Source organism: Manis pentadactyla, chromosome 12 (genome assembly GCF_030020395.1).
Source record: "Manis pentadactyla isolate mManPen7 chromosome 12, mManPen7.hap1, whole genome shotgun sequence".
In the NCBI taxonomy this organism is placed as follows: domain Eukaryota; kingdom Metazoa; phylum Chordata; class Mammalia; order Pholidota; family Manidae; genus Manis; species Manis pentadactyla.
The window spans coordinates 23,820,562-23,844,266 of NC_080030.1; the positions used below are offsets into that span (position 1 = coordinate 23,820,562).

Below are 23,705 nucleotides of genomic sequence, written 5' to 3' on the forward strand. Positions count from 1 at the left end.
CAAGTAATCTTGAAGGATAAAAAGATCTGCAGTTAAAACCTGGAATAAAGTAATGATTTTACATAAGAATTTTATCAAAGGGAATAAGGAAACATTTCTGAAGCCATCATCTTTACTTTGAACTGTTCTTAGAACCTATTTCTCTGTAGTTCTGACCTTTTTACACATAAGTTGGTAGACCCAGGTTTACCAAAACAGTGGGGCTAGGATTTTATAATTAAGATTTGATTGTGTCTGAATTCAGCAAAATTGCAGGACACAAAATTAATACACAGAAATCTGTTGCACTTTTATACTAACAATGAACTAGTAGAAAGAGAAATCAGGAAAACTTCCATTCACAATTGCACCAAAAAGAATAAAATACCTAGGAATAAACCTAACCAAGGGAGTGAAAAGACCTATACCCTGAAAACTATAAGACACTCTTAAGAGAAATTAAAGAGGACACTAATAAATGGAAATTCATCCCATGCTCTTGGATAGGAAGAATTAATATTGTGAACATGGCCATCCTGCCTCAAGCAATCTACAGATTCAATGCTATCACTACCAAAATACCAACAGCATTCTTCAACAAACTGGAACAAATAGTGTTAAAATTCATATGGAACCACAAAAGACACAAAATAGCCAAAGCAATCCTAAGGAAGAATAAAGCAGGGGGGAATCTCACTTCCTAACTTAAGCTCTACTATAAAGCCACAGTAATCAAGATAATTTGGTACTTGCACAAGAACAGACACACAGATCAGTGGAACACAACAGAGAGTCCAGATATTAACCCAAACATATATGGTCAATTAATATACGATAAAGGAGCCATGGACATACAAAATGGGAAATGACAGACTCTTCAACAGCTGGTGTTGGCAAAACTGGACAGCTACATGTAAGAAAATGAAACTGGATCACTGCCTAACCCCATACACAAAAGTAAACTCAAAATGGATCAAAGACCTGAATGTAAGTCATGAAACCATAAAACTCTCAGAAAAAAACATAGGTAAAAATCTCTTGGACATAAACATGAGCAACTTCATGAACATATCTCCACCATCAAGGGAAACAAAAGCAAAAATGAATAGGTGGCACTATATCAAGCTGAAAATCTGCTGGACAGCAAAGGACACCATCAATAGAATAAGGCATCCTACAGTATGGGAAAATATATTCATAAATGACAGATCCGATAAAGGGTTGACATCCAAAATATATAGAGCTCACACACCTCAACAAATAAAAAGCAAATAATCCAATTAAAAAATGGGCAGAGGATCTGAACAGACACTTCTCCAAAGAAGAAATTCAGATGGCCAGCAGACACATGAAAAGATGCTCCACATTGCTAGTCATCAGAGAAATGCAAATTAAAACCATGAGATACCACCTAACACCAGTAAGGATCACCACCATCCAAAAGACAAATAAGAACAAATGTTGGCCAGGTTGTGGAGAAAGGCAAACACTACTACACTGCTGCTGGGAACGTAAATTAGCTCAACCATTGTGGAAAGCTGTATGGAGGTTCCTCAAAAAAATAAAATAGAAATACCACTTGACCCAGGAATTCCACTCCTAGGCATTTACCCTAAGAATGCAGCAGCCCAGTTTGAAAAAGGTAGATGCATCCCTATGTTTATCGCAGCACTATTTACAATAGCCAAGAAATAGAAGCAATCTAAGTGTCCATCAGTAGATGAATGGATAAAGATATGGTATATATACACAAAGGAGTATTATTCAGCCATAAGAAACAAATCCTACCATTTGCAATAACATGGATAGAGCTAGAGGGTATTATGTTCAGTGAAATAAGCCAGGTGGAGAGAGACAAGTACCAAATGATTTCACTCATATGTGGAGAATAAGAACAAAGAAAAACTGAAGAAACAAAACAGCAGCAGAATCACAGAACCCAAGAATGGACTAACTTTTACCAAAGGGAAAGGGACTTGGGAAGATGGGTAGGAAGGGAGGGATGGGGGGGAAAGAATGGGGGCATTATGATTAGCATGCATAATATGGGAGGGCATGTGAGGGCTGTACAACAGAGAGAAGACAAGTAGTGATTATACAGCATCTTATTACGCTGATGTACAGTGACTGTAATGGGTTATGTGGGGGGAACTTGGTGATGGGGGGAGTCTAGTAAACATAATGTTTGTCATGTAATTGTACATTAATGATACCAAAAAAAGTTGACTGTTTAGGAAATAAAATCAAACTACTTAAAACTCTCCAAGTCATATGTAGAAATTTCATTGGACATCTTGTAGAAAATGATGCAATCTTCAAATTTTTGTGCTACTAAAAACTGATTCTTTTGATATGTGTAGTTGTAATTTTAATGTGGAAATTGAAAGTGATACAGGAAGTAATGCCAATTAATCACAAATCTATAAAACAAGAGCTTGCAAATGTAATTTCAAAGTAGTACAGTAACCTCATAAAACTAGTATTCTTCTGACAACAAATACAATAGTCTTGTAATTTCAAGTCTGACAACTTATTTTACTGCATTTTATTGAATAGAATGAATGTTGAAAGGTGTCTTGTTTGATATTTAAAGAGGTACTAAATACAAAATGCAAGTATAGTTATTATTTGTTTCTAATTAAAAAAAGAACCTAACTTGCAATGTGAGAAGTGGAAAATGGTCGGTTTTGTTTTGTTTTCTTCTTCTATTTTTACAGAAAATGGTAACAAGTATTCACAACTCATTAGTTTCTGAAAATGAGTCAAATGTGACCCCACAGTCCCTTGACTCTATTACTACAGTTTTATATGGAAGGAAGTAAGGCCATGATTTTGAGACTTTTTGTGTACCTACAGTAGCAGGGAGACATAAAAGGCCCTGTGGGAAGTTGCAGACAACTAAAATAGTAGTAAAGCTACAATTTTTGAGTATCTGATCCTTCATTGGTGTTCTGCAAACATTATTTTTAATCCTCACAATAAGCCTACAAGATACATTTAGTTTAATCTTGCAGAAGAAGAAACTAAGGTTCTTCAGTTTAGATAGGCAACGCAAGGACGAATGCCTAGAAAGACTAGAAATGGAGTTCTCACTCAAATCCTATGCTCATTTTTGCTGCATTGTAACTATTTAGAAGAGAGAGTAACAACAACGAAACTGATTCCCCCCTTTGAAGGTTTTAGAATCTGTGGAAGAACCGGCACGAGCACTTAGGAACAAAAAGGGAAAAAGGAAAAAGACGTAAGTATGGCAGAAACATTACTGAAGCAGCATTTATTTATGCAAATCAGCATTAAATTTTAGAATGTACCAATTTTCACTCCTTCATAAATCTTTGAAAAAGAATTTCTGCAAATATGCCTGTTCTTACTGTGTTGTTTCACTTGCCTTTCTAAGATAGTTTTTGAACTTTCACCTTTAATGTCTAGGAAAGGCAGCACTTCCTATCTTTAATTTCTTCTGACTCATACAAGTAACTTGGAATTAGTTGCTAAATATAGATATCACACAAGTGGCTGGGCTAACTATGATTCCTACCATTTAAAATAATCGTCAGCATGATCTCAGAGACAGAATTTCTAAATCGTCAAATGGCAAACTTGGGGCTTTTGTACATACAACGTAATCAGTAGCTTTTCATTTATTAAAAACAATGAACTCTGAGAGATGGTATGGCAAGGAACAAATTATTCATTTTTAAATCATTTTAATAACAGAGGAAATCAATCAGACACAGTTACAACTACAGGAAGTATGTTACCAACAATACTACAAAAGTTTGGTTGGTTTTGTTCCTTCTTGAATAGATCATAAGTGAGGGTAGAGGAGGGGCTTAGAAATGAATTGAGAAACAGTTTCTGAAGTGTTTTAGGGCAGAAGGTCAATTTACAAAGAAAAATTTTCAAGTGGATGTTAAGGAGAGAAATAAGTAAAACTATCCAGTTTAACTTTCCCCATCAGATACAGAGCTGCCATAGCAAGCCAGCTAGATGACTTACATTTTGTTTAGTAGGAGCAATAGTAGATGTGGAAAATGGGCTTAAAAGCACCTTCAGAATTCATCATACAGAATTACCAGTCATATATGTTCACAGATACAATTAAAAGATGTGGGGAATACTTAACTTCCATATTTAATCTAATGTCTTGGAAAAATTAACTTGGCATGAAACACACCTCTACATCCTTTCAAAGTGTAAGTCTGCTAGATACATTTGATTAATACAGCTTTGTGCAATTTCCTAATTACTTCACCATTAATATCTCTATAGTTTTAATAGTGCAGCCTTGCCTTCATTTCCTAATCTAAGTTGGCTGTTTGATAAATTCCACTCATTAAAAGACTTCAAAACAAAAACTTAAAATGAGAAGGATTGAGTAGGAAGACAGATTTGGGGATATTAGAATGAGGAAGTGAAGATATAAAAACAGAAAATTGAATGGTTGACAGAGTGAAAGCAGAGGTGAGTCTGTTTGTAGATACTCCAGTTTTAATGATATCACCTGGAGATATTTAGAGTTTAGAAAAGATACTCTGCTACGTGGGGTATTTGATTTCTCAGTAGTAACTGTAGTCAATATAGCAACTGCTGATCTGTCAATCAGCCTTTAGCCAAATCCACATTATCAGTGAAAGATGCAGGAATTAAAGAGAAAGGGTAAATGAGTGCCTGTATAGTCACAAGATTTATTGTGAAATTACAAAGTGTTCGGACATAAATACTTACAGTGTACTATTCACCAGAAAAGACAAAATTAGAGAAAAGAAACATTGCCTCTAATCCATTATACACAGAAAAACTTTCAGAAGAAGGTATAAATGTAAAATCTATCCTGCTTAAATACTGACCTGATCTCACCTATCATAGCATTATAATTGGCCAGTGGAGATGCTTCGGATGTTAACTATATTTTCATAATAAGTAATAGATTATATTTTCTCCACAAATTGCACAGTAGAAAAACAAGTGAAAGCTGCTTTTGTTTATTCCTATGGTTGGCTTTGTGCGATTGGGATGAAATTCCCTAAACTTTTCACAACATACTATGGTAGTAAACTTGGTATTTCAGTAATTGAATAGAAAATGAACTATTAACACATAAAGCAGGTAATAACTCAATGTCATATTTTAATATCAATTAATTTTATTCTTAATTATAATCCTTTGTGTCACCATCATGAAACTTCCTATGAATTAACATGAAAGACCTATTTAAAAGGAATTATCATTCCTGTTCCTTAAGTCATTTGCATTTTAGTTAAGCATACACACAACTTGTTGGTCCCCTTCCCACCTCTGACCCACGGATAAGGGAGGAGATGCGATGAGATATCTGAGGACCTGAAAGGACCAGCCAGGGGACTCAAGGTGTAACAGCTCAAGAGCAATGCCGAAAAGGCACTCCTCATGTTTATTGACCAAATGAACTTACAGTGAACTCAAACATCCTTATCCAGCCTTGAGTCTAGCCCAAGGAAGCGACGCTTCTCAAGGATACCAAAACCTTGTGTGTGAAGGTGGCTCCGAGCCATGAGAACTGCTTTGGTTCTCATCACTCAGTCCTTGATCACACATCAGTGTGGGAAAAACAATCAAGTCATGTGTGCTTATACATTTAATTTCCATATTACATGAATGATGTATTAATCCTATCAATCTTACATTTCACCTTTTAGTGCATAGATATGAGTACAATAAGTAGAAAATTTCTAATGGGTCTATTTCTTGAATTTACTTCATTCTTGAAGCAGAATGAAGATAAAAGATAAATTTAGTGCAGTTAGAAAGTAAGTGCAGGTGACAGGTTTATACTTATAGATTGAATGTTGATCTGAGCTGGGCAAGGACAATAAAACATTTACAGGTGCAGATTTCTCTCAAAACTGCGGGGGTGAGGTTCTTAGCCTCAACTCTGTTGGCTCCCAATCTCTCACCTGATGGCCCCCCTGTGACTGTGCCTGTCTTAGGTTGTTCCTCCCTTGAGGAATCTCACCCGTCTCTGGATAACCAGCCATCTTCCAGGGCCATGCAGGGAGATGTAAATTTGGTAGGTGAGAGAAGCAATATTCTATGAAAAGGTTAGTTTTCCACTTCTTTACAGATTTATGCCCCGTGGCCTATGTCCAGCACTTGCTTTAAGACATCTTTGCCAGTAAAAAGGATTATGATGCACAGCAATTTTAAGTATAAGGCACGAATTCTAATAAAAAGCTGTATTTTGAAAGGAAGAAAAAAACTATAGAAGTAGCAGATGGAAGAGAATGAGAAAATTATTTGACATGATTTCTTGTAGAGTAACATAAGCATGTATAGATTTTAACAAACTACGAATTAAATTGCATACATACATTAACAGAACAGGAATACAGATACACAACAAAAGCAGACTTACAATTACCAGCCATATCTAATGAAACCAAGAAAACTACATAGATAACTCAAGCATTTGTGAGAACTTATTGACGATATGACAGATATCATCTAATTGATATTGAATATTTTGAGAAAAATCAGGCAAACTGAAACATATTCCTGGAAACTGTTCACATCCCATATGTTCTTATAACAATAGATAGTCTATAGTAGCATAATTTTGAAGTACTGCAATTTGTACTTCTCCCAGTTCCTGGTTGAGTTCAGATAATACAGAAGCAGGCAGATTTGTTGTTTTACTGTATGCACAGGCCAGCTTGGATATTTCTTTCTGTATTCCTATGACACGTCCAGGAACTGGCAGGAGGATGCAGCTGCAACATCAACAGTGGCAGGATCTGAAAGTTTCAAGTCATCGCAATCAGATGGAAGAGCTCAGAGAAGTCTCTTGTGCTTATATCCAGGATGATCTATTAGGGCAGGAAGAATGCATCTCACGCCACAAACACCTTGATAGTGTGAAGAAAGGTCTTGATATATTTTGTTATTACACCAAAATACTCAGCCATTTGGAAGTCTATACTTAGAAGACCATTTTACATTGATTGTAGAATTACTGTAAGAGAGTACATGAGTACAATGAATACATACACAATCTAATTATAGTAGTGCTAACAGGTAAATTTAATTGGGCATCAGGAGTAAGAGCTTTGGAGGGAAGAGTGATATTTCTGTAACATGAAACATTCAATAATAAAGTTTAGCATTATTTCTTTTGACAGCGCTTTCCAGGTAAGTATATATCAGGTAAATAAGCCAAATCAATAAAATATTTTCCTTGATGAGGAAAAGAAATTCCACTGACATGTTACAGGGGCCCTCTGGAAAATATCAGATCTAACTAAAGGTAGAAGTACTTTTTAAATTTTGGTCTTGGGAAGCTGACTAAAGTTTTTAAGGCACTTGCCTTAATAGAATTATAGTTATGAAATAACATTATTATTTAACCAGAATGATGATAAAAGCAAATACAGAAGGTTACACAGCTGTTAACAACTTAGCTTAGTCTTTAATATTAAAATCTCAATTTCTTAAGTACTCAGACAAGTCATTGAGACTTTAAGCATAAGAAACTGTTTTAATAAACAATCAGAAAACCTTTTACAATCTTTCAACATTAAAGGTAGAGTAATAAACTTGTTCTTTTAACAAAAAAATTCTAGTCTTGCTGTATACTTGATATCAAGATTTATTTGCTTTAATTTCACATAGCATGACTATCAATTTTTGTAAACTTTTTACAACTTTCCTTTTACATTCAGTATTCACTGTCTTTAAACAAACAGCTATACTTTTGAATAGTTATCTTCTTTTGCTTTCAATACAATGCATTTATATTCCTTATACCTTCTCTTATTAAAACATACATTATTTAGCATACAGAAATGTTTTCCTTATTATATTAAGTAGTTTTCATTAGAACTTAAAACCATTTGGTACTTTAACCTTCAGTGAACACTGAAAAAAGGCCATTGTAAACTGTTACACCAGCATTCCTCAGATTGACACATCTATGCACATATTTTATCATTTTTGGAAATGTGCCTTACAGCACAATTTCTCATTAAGCATAAAATATGTCTATATAACTTAGCAAACTTTAAGAATTTTGGTTAGCACAAAAATTATCAGGCTGTTTGCAGATATATACACTGTTATACATTAATACGGTATTATTATTAAGATGTTCATTTGCTACACTTGTTTACTTATTTTTAGCAACCATGCCAGATTACTTATAAAACTTTTACCAAACATCAAAGTCAAGCTTTTCTTTAAGCATCTTCTTGAAATATTTAACAGGTAACATTAACTTAAGTGACTTTGAGTAAACTTTGGCAGCTGATAGCTATAAAGACATGTCTGTTTCAGTTAAACTTAAATTAGCATTAATGCTTAATATTTTTTTACTAGATTTTCTGGAAGTTTTAGAATGCCCAATTTTCACAAGCACTTGTCTTTAAATCAATTTTTACCAATACCATCTGAAGATAGGAAAATATTTTTCATTTACACACTTAGACACACAAACATACAGATTGAGATGTAATGACTACACAGTTATCAACATTTTTCCTATAAAAAACATATACACAGACAGAAAAAGTGACATAAAGATTTGTTACTAATATTCAATTGCCTTCCTTTTTTTTAGCTTACTTGATTAAAAGTACTTTAGTTTTCAAGAATACACTCTAAGGGTGAGCAGTTTACATAACTGGGTTAAGGTTCAGACGGCCCCAGACTAAAAGGTCCCATGAAGGCTCTGAGCTGATAGACACCTTGTGTGTCCAGGGAGCTGGAAATGAAATAAAAGTACAATTCAAGCACCAGTTAAAGCCAGTATTGTAAAAAATAAATTTCTTCTATCTCAGGGAGTCTAGTTTAAAACTTCCAATATTCAAAGATAATGATGAACTTAATAAGTAGAATTTCACTAAAAGAATTTAGAACACTAGTTCCATATTGTAGTAGTTCACAGGACTTTTAACTATTTTCTTTCCTTCTGGCAAAATATATTTAGCTGCATAGCATTATATTGCATACTTCTTTCAGGGGCCAAGCCTCTCTAATCAGAGAGTTTGTACTGAGGTCAGGTTTGTGTGCAGAAGGCAAGACACTTCTTTTTTAGAATTATGGATCGAATTGCTCCCAGTTACTTTTCCTTAGTGTTTTCTGCCGAGCTTTAGTCATTCTTTGAGAGGCCCCTGGCTGCCTGATAAAAGCAGGGACTGTCTGACTTTTCGCTGCTAGAGTCTTGATCTGAGTCACAGGCTTGTTTTGCTTCCCTGGGGCTGCAGAAAAGGAAATGCTTAGCCCAAGGATGACTGCCTCTAAGGAAAGGAGTTAATAAATAGAGGTATTTACATGTTGGTCTGAGGGTTCAGCTTAATTACTTCACAGGCTTCACTTACATTACACAGGAGAAAGTGGCACAGGCCTAAGAGGACTGCTTTGAATGGGGAGCAGGGGAACTTTTCCCAAGGCCAGAGATAAAATTCAGAGGCTGCCATGGACATTTATGATGTGGTTTATGCTCTTAAACACCAGTTTCTCCCACTGCCTGGGAGTTATCCTGCTAGTCACTCACTGCAAGAAATCTGATCTCTGAGATAAGAGGTTGGGGATCATTTGCATGTTTTGCATAGACAGCAGCCTAGCTGGAGGTTCCCTCAGTGCCATAGGATCGATCAATCAGCCAGAGATGAGATCTAAGGACCACAGTCTACTTGGTCTGGTCTGTCTTCATAGTCTGCAGATGAGCACAGGAAAGTAGGAAATCAGCTCAGCCACTCCCTGACATTCCCGTATGTCCAGAGGCAGGAGATCAAGGAGCAGCAGACACCAGGAAACCTTTCACCCAAGACATAAGACTGGTAGCTGACGCTAATCATCTTTTAAGTGGCTAAAGGATGCCCAGACACATTTTGATGGGATTAAAAAGTACAGTATTAAGTCAGGAATAAGAGCGAAGCGTAGATGATCTACCCTGCGGTGGTGAGCATAGGGTCCTGTGAAACTGATGAAGTCAGAAGAAAGTTAGGGACGTCCCCTGCCTCACTCAGAGGCCAGGGAAGCCTGAAGAAGCAGGCTGGAAGTCAGAGACAGAAAGAGAGACACTCCTCATGGATACCCAGTCGGGCTGTCGGGGTCTGATTCCAGACACACAGGCCTTTGAGAAGCCGCTGAAGTGTAGCCTCAGCCTAGACTCTCACAGTTGCCCAAGGCTTTCCTCAGTCCCTCATGTACAAAGAGATGCCTCTGAAAGGGAATCCTGTCCTCCACTTGGCTGACTTTTCCAGCTCCCAAGGGAGACGGGGGATCCACTGAGGGAGATGCAGGGGAACCTGTCACGCAAGACTTTGAGATTGGCAGCCAGGCTAGTCCCATTTAAGTGGCTGAGGAGCGCCCGATGCTATGTGCCACAGATGACTTCCTTCTATAAGGGAAGTGAAAGAAAAGGCAGACTTAGTTGCTGATACTCACCTCTGAGGTTATCTTGAGCGAGCCCCTTAAAAGGGGGAGTTTGTTAAGGTTGCAAAGCGAGAGTAATCAAATTACATAAAGACCAGATACAGAAATAGCATCGCTCTATGAGCTTTCTTAAAATCTCTCATAACATTAACCAAATCAGTTTGCTTGAGCGTTCCCTGTGGTGGCAATCAATAACTATTTTTTAATGTATTTATGCAATTGGGCAAAATCCTTCTTAGAAGTTTTCACACCTGTTTTTAGGAGGGCACGGAGTCATTTTAAATCATCCTCCAGTTTAGCTCCTTTAGTTTCAGTTTGGCCCATTATAGTGTCCCTGATGTCTTGATCCTATCCTTATGCGTGATTTCCCGGGAGACCTACCGGATTGACGATCTTCAGAGCTTGCCTGCTTGGCTTTTCAAGGGTCACCCGAGCAGAGCTTCCCCACTCTGGGTTTCAAATGTCACTGTTCTGAGTTTCATCGGTCTCTGTTCTGAGTTTCAACCGTCCTCGTTCGGGTGCCACTTGTTGTTCCCCTTCCCGCCTCTAACCCACAGATAAGAGGGGACGCGACGAGTTATCGAAGACCTGAAAAGGCCAGTCTGGGTACTCAAGGTGTAACAGCTGAAGAGAAATGCTGAAAAGGCACTCCTCATATTTATTGATGAAATGAACTTACAGTGAACTCGAAGATCATTATCCGGCCTTGAGTCTAGCCTAAGGACACGACACTTCTCAAGGATGCCAAAACCATGTGAAGGCGGCTCCGAGCCATGAGAACTGCTTTGGTTCTCATCACTTAGTCCTTGATCACACATCAGAGTGGGTCAGAAAAACAATCAAGTCATATGTGCTTATACATTTTATTTCTATATTACTTGAATCATATTTTAAAACCCCAAGCTGAATTTTAAAAGGGCACATATTAATATATTGAATGGTACAATAATATGTATAATATATTGAATGAATATAGTGGATGGGTAAATAAGTCAGTGATAGATTCCAAGATAATTTTTTGTTTGCCACCTGTGTTAGTACTACCAGTAGCATAGTATAGCCAAAGAAGCCATTATGAGCGTGTAAGACATATGTAGTAAATAAACTATTTCATCCTCAATCTTTTTCTTGCCAATGGGTTTCAGCCCTGGGCAAGTTTCCTATGGCTTCAATGTGACCAAAGAAATTGACAGCAAAAGGTTCTTTGGGGGGTGAAAGGGTTCACTACCTGGCTTGTTCTCCCGGCAGTAGGTCGAGCACTAGCGTCTCTGCCTCTGCCCAGAGCACTGGGCTGAGCTCTCTGTATAGCGTAATAATAGCTTATTGCCTAAAGGTGTGGAAGCGGTAGCATAGCAACAGGTCAGTCACATCATCAGGTGGTTTAAGTTCAGTGAGGATCCTGCCATAGGAACCCCAACTTCCCCACACTCTCTCATTAGGATCCAGGAGTGGTAAAATATTACCCTTCTCTTGCCTGCCAGGTTGGAGAATCATCTGGTCTACTTGCTTTACTTTGAGTTGCAATCACTGATTCTATGCTATAAATTATAGGTACATAAATAAAATCTGAACATTTTTATCCATGTTTTTTTTAACTTTGTCCAATATGCTCTTTAATAGGTAAACATACAATTGAAAAATATGACCTCAGGACCAACAGCTGGCAACATAATAGCACCATGAGTAGCCTTAGGTTTCAGTTTGGAGTTGCAGTTATTGATAATAAGCTCTATGTCCTCGGGGGAAGCGATGGCTTAAAAACTTTAAATACTATGGAATGTTTTGATCCAACTGGCAAAATGTGGACTGTGATGTTTCCCATGTCAACACCAAGGCATGGCTTAGGTAAGAGCTTAGGGTTACATAGTCTCTAAAGAATGTGCAGTTGCTATTAGAACTTTTTAAAAATTAGTTTCTAAAGAATGCATAGTTAGTACAGATTTTGAAAACAAATTCAGCTGCACATTATTGGGATTTAGCCAAACCCTTAGTCAAAATGTCTCCAACATGCTGAAAAGTTTAAACAAATGGTAAAACCCTGTCAAACTCATCTCTTGTTTCAGATCTCTTAATTGTCAATCCTGTCTCCCTTCTACTGGTATTTTAATAAGGCCTACTTTAAGAGAGATAAAAACTTTTGGAAGGAATAAATTGTTGAGGAATATAAAACTACATCAGGAATTTTTTTTCTAAGCTCAATTTAGAGGTAAGAGCACATGATGATGGACATTGTGTTTCTAGTCACATGAATCATGACCCTTCCCAGAATATCAAATTGGTATTTCAGCAAAAGCCTTAAGATGCAGATCCAAGGCAGGGACATTTAGGAAATTGTAGGGCATCTCTAGGTTATACCTAAGCCAGAAATTCCCAAGAAACTGAAGAAAGATGTAGTAAAGACTTTGGAATAGTCAGGAAATTTGATTCTCCTGAATATTTGACAGAGTACATCTTTCTGCATGCTAGGCTCCTTTGTTTAAGAAGAAGAAGAATTACCTTAGTAAGTCAATTAAGAACTGACATACACTGCTACAAAGTGGCAGATCAAGGTCTGGTATCGTTTACCCCAAATTATCTAATACATTGTCTATGGCAAATGACAGATTATATAATTATGCAGCTCAGTTGTGTCAGTGTGATTACTTGACATAGCTTAGAGAACTTATCTTGTGGAGAAATCAGAGCAAGTTTTACAAATCTCACAGATATCACTAAAGAGGTAAGAGAGGTGATGAGGATATACCACTGAGAGACTGACTGAGATGGTGAAGAAGGTGGGGCATGTAAGGCTGGAGGCACCGGAGGGAGGAAAGCGAGGACAGTGCAAATGGAACAAAGACAGCACCAAATAGCTCTGTGCCATATAAGTTAGGAACGGACAGCTCTTCCTGGATTCCAGTCCCGTGACGTGCCGACAAACCCCGGATGCAGATCCCCTCTATACGGAAGGAGCAGACCTCTAGCTGTCCATCACCCGACCCTGAGCCAATAGAAAATTCCCCACATACCCCTGGAGCAGCCCACTTTCCCCTCCCCGCCCTGTGCTTATAAAAACTCCCTGCCTATCTGGTTAGCGGCGACTTCTCCAGCCTGTATTTCAGACTGGTGAACCTCCCCTGGGATTGTGCTCAAATAAACTGACTAGTCATTTGTTGCCTCTCATTGCCTGCTTATTTCAGTTAGAATTTATCTTTACAGGGGAGAAAACCAATTATGTGAATTCCCAGAGCAGATAAGCAGCAGTTAGAAAGGGGTTATTCATGGTATCTAATGGAACAAACTTCTGATTAAACCTCAAAAAGCTCTATTTAGTTATCCCATGAGAATCTCCTTTTAATCCCTATAATAAAGAAGTTTTAGAAATACCTACCAGATAGCCTACAATTCTAAATTTTATTTAAGATTCAGTATCATATCTCATCTACCCCTTACATTCAAAACCTAGTGTTGAAATAATGACAGAAAAAAATCAGCTTCCCTTTTCTATAATATCCTGGTTAAAGTGTGTCTCACTACCTCCTTTAACTTCAGTGTTACAAAAGGGATAATGTCTTGCCAATGGGTTTCAGCCCTGGGTAAGTTTGCTATAGATTCAATGTGACCAAAGAAATTTACAGCAAATCGTTCTTGGGGTGCAAGGGTTATACCAAACGTTATTTCCAGATGGCAGGACAGTCACTAAAATCCCATTCACTCAGAGCGAGTCTGAGTGCAGCAAGCCTGTCTCTGCCTCTGGGACCCTCTGTCCACACAGCCGTCCTCTGAGCCTGTCTTCACAGCCATCCCACACAGCCATCCCCTGGGCCTCTATGCACAGTTGTCCTGCACAGCCATCCTCCAGGCCTCTGTCCTTGGCACTGCCACCACTACAGCCTCTGCTCTGCTCTCCTGCAGCCTTGCAGCCCACCATGTTGTGCCCAGAGTACTGGGCAGAGCTCTTTTTATAGAGTCAACAGCCATGTATTGCCCACAGGCATGCAGTGAGCTAGTCAACCATGGCCAGGTGAGAATCCTGGCCACAGGAACTTCCATTTTATCAACAGATGGCCTTTCATGATACAGTAACTAAAACCTGAAAGTTTCCTAGGATTAACAGACCATATTTAGTTTCATATCAAGGTCATTATATTATTTATATGTACACAAAACCATTTAAAAACAAAAAACAAAGTTTTAGCCCATCAGTTGTTTGCAGAATTAAACAATATCCCTTGCCGGAGTCCAGCTCCAGCCTAGGGGTGGGATGCCCGAAGGTGCAGGACGGAGTCGGTGTATGGAGAGACAGGACATGGAGTCAGTTGGAGGAGGTCTCTCAACAAAGTGCCAATGAAAGCTTTATTTATACCATTTTGCACAAGGATATGATTATTTTTATTGTTCTGTTGATTAGTATAGGCAGTTGATTATTAAGTATAGGCAAGCTTTTTTCTTTCTTCTTCTTTCTAATCTATTCATGGTTGGTCAAGTGTTAGGTGATCATTCTCTGTTCCTTGACTGAAACTTTTCCTAACAACATGTACTCTTTCATGTTTTACGTTTCTATGCAACACAGTTTCTATCTGGTGCATGTGACCACAGGAGCGTGCAGTATGTAGCAGTAACTATGGAGTCTATCAGCTCACGGTGAAATATAGGTCACCTAGTGCCACAGTTAGCTAGGATTCTTTCCCACAAAGATATTCTTAGAGGTTTTAATAAATTCATAATCAATCTAAAATCATAAACTCATATCTTCACCTTATACCCCTTTATAGGGCACAGTAGGCAGCAAACTAAATTTCCCCTTCTTATCTACATTTCCCTTTCTTCTGTGTGGATACCAAACTCTCCCTGACATATGCTACACAGGTCTCCATGACTCCACTACTGCAGGAACTAAGTAAGTTCTTACATGGTGAACAATGCAAGGGCATTCATACCACAGAAACTTGTTTCTGTTTTAACTACAAACCTTAAACTATAAATAATCAAGTCAAATATGATGTGATTATTCATTTGATTTTTATACTTTATATATGAATCTCGCATTTTCTCTTTTACGTTTCTAAATGTTGATGTAGTAGGTAGATGCAAGATATAGATAGAAAGCATGATTTAGAACTGTAAGAAGGCAGGTGTAGATGATCAGGTTTGTGCCTACAGACCAGGTATTAATCCAAGCTGAACAAGGGCAACAAAACATCCACAGGTGTAGAAGATTTCTCTCAAAACTGGGGGGGTGAGGTTCTAAGCCTCACCTCTGTTGGCCCCCATTTTCTCACCTGATGGCCCCCCTGTGACTGTGCCTGTCTTAGGTTGTTCCTCCCGTGAGGAATCTTACCCGTCTCTGGCTAACCAGCCATCTTCCGGGGCCATACAGGGAGATGTAAAGCTGGCGAGAGAGAAGTAGTGTTCTTTGAAAATATTAGCTTTTCACTTCTTTGCAGATTTATGCCCTGTGGCTTGCAGGCCCAGCACTTGACTTGAAGTATTTTTACTTCTTGGAAAATTATGGTATTTGGTAATTTCACGTATAGGTACGAATTCTAATAAAGGGCTGTAATTAGGAAGGAAGAAGAAAAGCTATAGAAGTAGCAAACAGAAGAAAACATGAGAAGATTGATTAAGTGTCAGACAGGGTTTTTCTATTCAGTATTCCCCTATAACTCTATTTCTCTAATTTTCTAATAAAACTCGTCATCACTAATTTCACTAGCATTAAAAAATAAAAGAGGGGGCCATTCCCACTTAGGTGGAGATGGGGTAGTCAATGTTTGACTAAAACTAACTGTAGGTTTCAGCATTCTATGCCAAGATGGCCATCTGGCCTCTCTGTGTTCTATTCTTCAGGACCACTGTCCTGAATAGCTTCTGGAAAGTTTATGTTCTCCTCCTTTCCGTGCTGCTTAGCAAAGGTTAGCTTAGCCCTTGGCAACAATGCAAGCAAAAACAAAGCCAATAGTATAATGGAGATTAACAAAATCAAGGTGGGTAATAGAGGGAGCCAGCTGCAAAGGCCCCTGCTTTCTGGGGGGTCTTCCTCCAGCCCGCGTTTTGCTAAACAGCTTGAGTAGCATGGCTCCCAGAAATCTCTTATCTGTGGTGTACCCTGGTGAGCCCTCATGCTATTTTTATTCTTTAGGTGTAGCCACACTTGAATGGCCAATGTATGCTGTTGGTGGTCATGATGTATCAAGTTACCTAAATACTGTAGAAAGATGGGACCCTGAGGGATGTCAGTGGATTTACGTGGCAGTATGTCAACTCCTAGAAGCACAGTTGGCATTGCTGCATTAAACGGCAAGTGAGTAAACCCAAACCTGCAAGGGCTTTGCCCCCAGGTCATGTGATACAGCACTTGATATGCTCCATCAGTAAGTAACATTCCCAGTAACAAGGACATCCTAGTTATCAGTCATAAAAGGCCTTTGTTGGAATCCTCCCTTAACTATGACAGAAAGCACTTGTCTAAAATGAACATTAAATAAAATATCCTGTAGTCCCTTGTTGCTCAAGTGTGGTCCTGGGACCAGCAGCATTAGCATTACCTGAGATTTAGATATACTGGTTTGATATCTTGCTCTGGGTGATGGTTCCGTGAGTGTATACACATGTCAAAACTCACCAAGCTATACACTAAGATTTGTGCATTTCATTGTATGTCCCTCATTAAAAATTCATGAAAAAAAAGAAATGCTGAATCCTAGCCACACCCTAAATAACCTCCTAAATCAGAATCAGTATTTGAACAAGATCCTCAAGTAACTTGTGTGCACAGTAAAACTGAAAAGCACTTTTGTAGGCAAACCAGTTCCAATTTTGTGCCCAGGAAGCTACCACTTTTTGCATTATGACTTATGTTTTACTTATCAAAACTTTGGTCTCTGTAATAGGGAAATCTTTTTGTTCGTTACTACTCACTCTCTCCTGAGAGTACAGGATTCCCAACTCTAGAATTACATCTAGTACCGTCTTTCTGAATCTTTCCCTCTTTCTGATCACTTGCCTATAAGAGAAAGTTAATATATTAAGGTCCTATGGTGTTAGAGGTTGGTAAGAGCCTGAATGGTTACTTCTTCCAAGTAATTATGTACTTTCTGACAAGGGACCTTTGGAGACAATAACTAGCATATAGGAAGAACTTGAATGATAAGAATTTCAGACACCAGGATATATCAGTGGCAGGAGAAAGTCTTCTGTGTCCATATTTCCTATTTATAAAGGTAATACTTTGTCATGTAATTGGTCTCAACGTAGAAATTTCAACACAGATATTTTTTAGCACCTGTATATGAAGTAGGAAATGTCTGTAGTTAAGAGAAAACCTGGGCTTACCATGTCTTAGAGCTTGAAAGATTCCTAACTGTCAGTATCACTGGTCTGACCTGAATGATAACATGGGATTCAGTAACCATCCCCTATTGCAGAAGAGACTAAACCAATAGGCTGAAACCATTAAATTCAACTAATTTAATTTTCTTTTGCTGACTCACAAATGGGCTCATAACTGAGCATGAAGTGTTGTTATAGACATATGGTTTAATAAATGTTTATCTTCTTTATTGATGCAGAATTCATTTTAAGTTAGATTTAAAATGCTGATCATCAAAATAATTGGCATTGTAAAGTTTATCAGAGAAATGTCATTGACAATGTATCTCTCTAGGAAAAAATTCCTGTTCCTTGGCTCTATCTTACTCCCTTAGATGTTTAAGTTACAGTTTTGTTAGTGACCATTTTTTACATTAAATAAAGCAGTTCATAAAGACAAAGGGGTTCCAGTGCTAGGCAGTTGAATCTGGCTAAAATTATAAAGTTGCTAGAGTTGGTCTTTGGAAACGCCTACCTTTTCTTAAATTTCCAGCTTTATTAAACCATAGTTAACTAATGTTGGGAGCCGGGCTATATCCCTTCCCCCACTTGCTGATGTGGCAGGAATGGAGAACAAAGAACATCCCGTTTACGTATCCCAGGAGGAACTGGAGGAGCCCTGCTGTGTCTACCTTTGCCCGGATACCGCTGACGTCAATACTGGGCTTGATTGTCTATTGGACAATGCTATTTCCTGGAATAGTGTGCCTTCTTTGCTGTATAAATACTCTGGACCCTAATAAAGCTTTGTTGGCAACGCATTGGAGTGTCAACCCTCTCAGTTCTTTTCTGTCTTCTTTTCTTCTGAGCCCCAGCATTTTCCCCTTCAGCAGACCCTGTTTGATTTGAAGCGGCTGGTTTGCAACAGACTAACACTGTCAATGCTTTTGATATCTCCCTTCTTTCTCTGTATTTCATTTCCCACGGAATCCTTTAATCTACCAAGTCAAAGTAACTTTCACAAAAATGATAAAGGAGAGAGGCTTGGAATAAGGTAGACCTTTCCAAGTGCCTTCAAATAGGTATCCATTCAGAGTCAGACCATCTGCTACAAAATACTACCAGAGAAGAATGTATATTCAGAAATTTTAAATGCTTTGTGCAAGGTTCTTTCACTTTCATTCTATGCACAAATTGGAAATACAATCTCTCTCCCTCTCTGTATGTGTATCCACATACACACACTTGTGTCTCTTATCTAGGCTATATGCTATTGGTGGATGTGCTGGACGTTCCTGCCTCAAATCAATGGAATACTCTGACCCACACACTAACAAATGGAGTCTGCATGCTTCTATGTCTAAAAGACATGGAAATCTGGGAGTTACAACATACAATGGATTCTTATTTGTTGGGGGTCATGATTCCCCTACTTCGAATGAATGCACCAGCTTTTCTAACCATGTGGAAAGGTAAAATGTTTCTATTTACTTATGCATGTATTTATATGTTATTTTTATTTTTCTCAGAAATCAGAAAGACTTTTAGTCTTCCAAATAAGTGTTATTTCTTTCATGGGATTAATCCTTTATAAAATTGCACACTTACTCCTATGCCCAAAATATTTTGAAGAAATCCTCCTTAATCAGATCCATCATTAAGAAACATATTAAAGAATATGCAGTTTTGTTTGATAGTCAACTTTTAAAATAATAAGACAGAAGGGATGTAATAATAAAGAAATCTTACACCCAGCTGTATTACTCAAACCACTCACCGGCTCAATTAAAAATAACATGGAGATTAGAGGGACCTAGATGGCGGCGTGAGTAGGGCAGTGGAAATCTCTGAAAACCGTATTTTTGAAAATACAACAAATACAACTAATCCTAAAAGAAACCAGAAGATACAGTACAACAGCCAGGCTACATCTACATCTGCGAGAATTCAGCACCTCACAAAGGGGTAAGATACAAGCCGGGCCTGGTGGGACCTGAGTGTGCCCTCCAACCCAGCTCCCCAGCAGGAGGAGAGGGGTCAGAGTGGGGAGGGTGTGGGAGCCCAGGACTGCAAAATACCAAGCCCTAGTCATCCGAACTGGGAGCACAGACACACAGTACTTGGTGTGCTGGATATTAGGGAAATGGGACAGTAAAATCAGCGAGAGGGTGCCTGCAGCCTGTGCCCCTGGGAGAAAAGAAAAGTGAGTGCTTTTTGTAAGTCTTAAAGGGACAGGGACCTCACAGCTGGACGGCAGCGTCCCAGCAAACAGCCCAATAGCTGGGAATCCTGGGGAACTCCAGGCACCCTAACCCCTGGGCGACAGCGAAGCTTTGAAGCCTCTCATGGCAATAAACAGCTTGCCATCCTTTCCCCCATTGGTGTGCCCCCCCACAGCAGGGGAGTGGCCTGAGAGAAGTCACACCCACTGCAGCCACCCAGAGCCTTCTCTGCAGCCACCTGGGTCAGACTCAGAGGCCCCACCAGTATGCAGCACTAGAGCACAGACAGAGGAAGCAGGGAAAGGGCGTGAAAGGTTGCCGTTCTCGCAGGAGAGCACACGTGGTGGCCTGCCTCCCCCACGGGGCTCTGGGCTGCCCTGACGGCTGCCCCGCCCATGGCAGCTCAGAAAAATAAAACTGGAAGCTGCTCTCCATGTGCAGGACATTGTTCTCTGAGCTGACACACGTGCCAAGTACCTACAACTACCTCTAATGCCATGAAAAGGCAGAAGAATTTGGTCCAGTCCAAAACTACTGACACAACCACCAAGAGAGGGCCTGGGGAGATAGACTTGACCACTCTCCCTGAAAAAGAATTCAACATAAAGGTAATAACCATGCTGATGGATCTGCAGAGAAATATTCTACAGCTAAAGGAGCAAGTACAGAGGGAGAATACAGAAATAAAACAATCTCTGGAAGGACTAAAGAGCAGACTCGATGAGGTGCAAGAGGCCGGTAATGGAATAGAAATCAGAGAACAGGAACACAGAGAAGCTGATGAAGAGATAAAAGCATCTCTAGGAATGAAAGAATATTAAGAGAACTGTGTGACCAATCCAAATGGTACAATATTCGCAACATAGGGGTACCAGAAGAAAAAGAGAAAAGGATACAAAGTGTCTTTGAAGAAATAATTGTTGAAAACTTCCCCAGACTGGGGGAATAAATAGTCTCTCAGACCATGGAGGCCCACATAACTCCCAACACAAGGGTCCCAAGGAGGACTACACCAAGACATATAATAATTAAAATGTCAAAGATCAAAGACAAGGACAGAGTATTAATGGTAGCCAGAGAAAAAAGGTCACCTACAAAGGAAAACCCATCAGACTTCTCAACATAAACTTTATAGGCCAGAAGAAAATGGCATGATATATTTAATACAATGAAACAAAGGGCCTTGAACCAAGAATACTGTATCCAGCACGATTAACATTTAAATATGAAGGAGGGATTAAACAATTCCCAGACAAGCAAAAGTTGAGGGAATTTGCCTCCCACAAACCACCTCTACAGGGTATTTTAGAGGGACTGATCTAGATGGAAGCACTCCTAAGGCTAAATAGATGTCACCAGAGAAAATAAAATCACAGCAAAGAAAGCAGACCAACCAAATACTAAGGGCAAAAAAATAAAATCAACTACTCACAAAAGGAGTCAAAGAAAACACAAAAGACAGAATAAAACACCTAACATATAAAGATTGGAGGAGAAATAAAAAGGGAGGAAAAGAATCATCAGACTGTGCTTACAACAACTTAATAAGCAAGTTAAGTTAAACAGTTAGATAGTAAAGAAGCCAACCTTGCACCTTTGGTAACCACGAATCTAAAGCCTGCAATGGCAATAAGTACATATCTCTCAAAATCACCCAAAATGTAAACTGACTGAATGCACCAATCAAAAAACACATTGTAACAGAATGGATAAAAAAGCAAGACCCATCTATATGCTGCTTATAAGAGACTCACCCCAAACCCAAAGACATACACAGACTAAAAGTCAAGGGATGGAAAAAGATATTTCATGAAAACAACAGGGAGAAAAAAGCAGGTGTAGCACTACTGGTATCAGACAAAATAGACTTCAAAACAAAGAAAGTAACAGGAGATAAAGAAGGACATTACATAATGATAAAGGGGTCAGCCAAACAAGAGGACATAATCATTATAAATATATATGTACCCAATACATGAGCACCAACATATGTGAAACAAATACTAACAGAATTAAAGGAGGAAACACAATGCAATGCATTTGTTCTAGGAGACTTCAACACACCACTCAATCCAAAGGACACATCCACTGGACAGAAAATAAGTAAGGACACAGAGGCACTGAAAACACAGTAGAACAGATGGACTTAACAGACACCTACAGGACCCAACACCCAAAAGGAACAGGATACACATTCTTCTCAAGTGCACATGGGACATTCTCCAGAATAGGTCACATACTAGGCCACAAAAAGAGCCTCAGTAAATTCAAAAAGATTGAAATTCTACCAACCAACTTCTGACCACAAAGGTATAAAACTGGAAACTAATTGTACAAAGAAAACAAAAAGGCTCACAAACACATGGAGGCTTAACAACATGCTCCTAAATAACCGATGGATCAATAACCAAATTAAAATAGAGATCGAGCAATATATGGAGACAAATGACACCAACACCATAAAACCCTATCTTCGGTGGGATGGAGCAAAGGCAGTTTTAACAGGAAAGTACATAGCAATCCAGGCCTATCTAAAGAAGGAAGAACATTCCCAAATGAATAGTTTAGTCACAATTATTGAAACTGGAAAAAGAAGAACAAATGAAGCCCAAAGTCAGCAGAAGGAGGGACATAATAAAGATCAGAGAAAAAAAAATAAAATTGAGAACAATAAAATAATAGAAAAAAAAAATCAATGAAACCAAGAGCTGGTTCTTTCAGAATATAACCAAAATAGATAAACCCCTAGCCAGACTTACTAAGAGAAAAAGAGAATCTACACATATTAGCAGAATCAGAAATGAGAAAGGAAAAACGATCATGGACCTCACAGAAATACAAAAAATTATTAGAGAATACTATGAAAATATCTATGTTAACAAGCTGCAAAACCTAGAAGAAATGGACAACTTCCTAGAAAAATACATTCTAAGACTGACCAAGGAAGAAACAGAAAATCTAAACAGACCAATTACTAGCAAACAAATTGAAGCAATAATCACAAAACTACCCAAGAACAAAACCGTTGGGTCAGGTGGATTCACTGCTGAATTTTATCAGACATAAAGAGAAGACATAATATCCATTCTCCATAAAGTTTTTTAAAAAATAGAAAAGGAGGGAATACTTCCAAACTCATTCTATGAAGCCGGCATCACTCTAATACTAAAACCAGGCAAAGACCCTACCAAAAAGGAAAATTACAGACCAATATCCCTGATGAACACAGATGCAAAAAATACTCAATAAATATTAGCAAACCAAATTCAAAAATACATCAAGAGGATCATACATCATGACCAAATGGGATTCATCTCAGGGATGCAAAGATGGTACAACATTCAAAAATCCATCAACATCATCCACATCAACAAAAAGGACAAAAATCACATGATCATCTTCATAGATGCTGAAAAAGCATTTGACAAAATTCAACGTTCATTCATGATAAAAACTCTCAACAAACTGGGTATAGAGGGCAACTACCTCAACATAAAAAGGCCATATATGACAACCCTACAGCCAACATCATACTTAGCAGCGAGAAGCTGAAAGCTTTTCACCTAAGATTGGGAACAATACAGGGATACCCACTCTCCCCACTGTTATTCAACATAGTACTGGAAGTTCTAGACACAGCAATCAGACGAAAAAAAGAAATACAAGGCAACCAGATTGGTAAAGAAGAAGTCAAACTGTCATTATTTGCAGATGACATGGCATTGTACATAAAAAACCCTAAAGAACTCACTCCAGAACGACTAGAACTAGTATCTGAATTCAGCAAAGTTGCAGGGTACAAAA

The 23,705-nt window shown here is 38.5% G+C and overlaps 1 long non-coding RNA gene across 1 annotated transcript in view; it reads right to left on the bottom strand.

Moving 5' to 3' along the window:
- Positions 1–5,352: 5,352 nt before the first annotated feature.
- LOC118923022 (uncharacterized) overlaps positions 5,353–23,705 on the bottom strand; it is a 39,227-nt gene continuing 20,874 nt past the window's right edge. The window contains exon 2 of the long non-coding RNA XR_008993146.1: positions 5,353–6,970. This is a non-coding gene — a long non-coding RNA (uncharacterized LOC118923022). The remainder of the gene's footprint in view (positions 6,971–23,705) is intronic.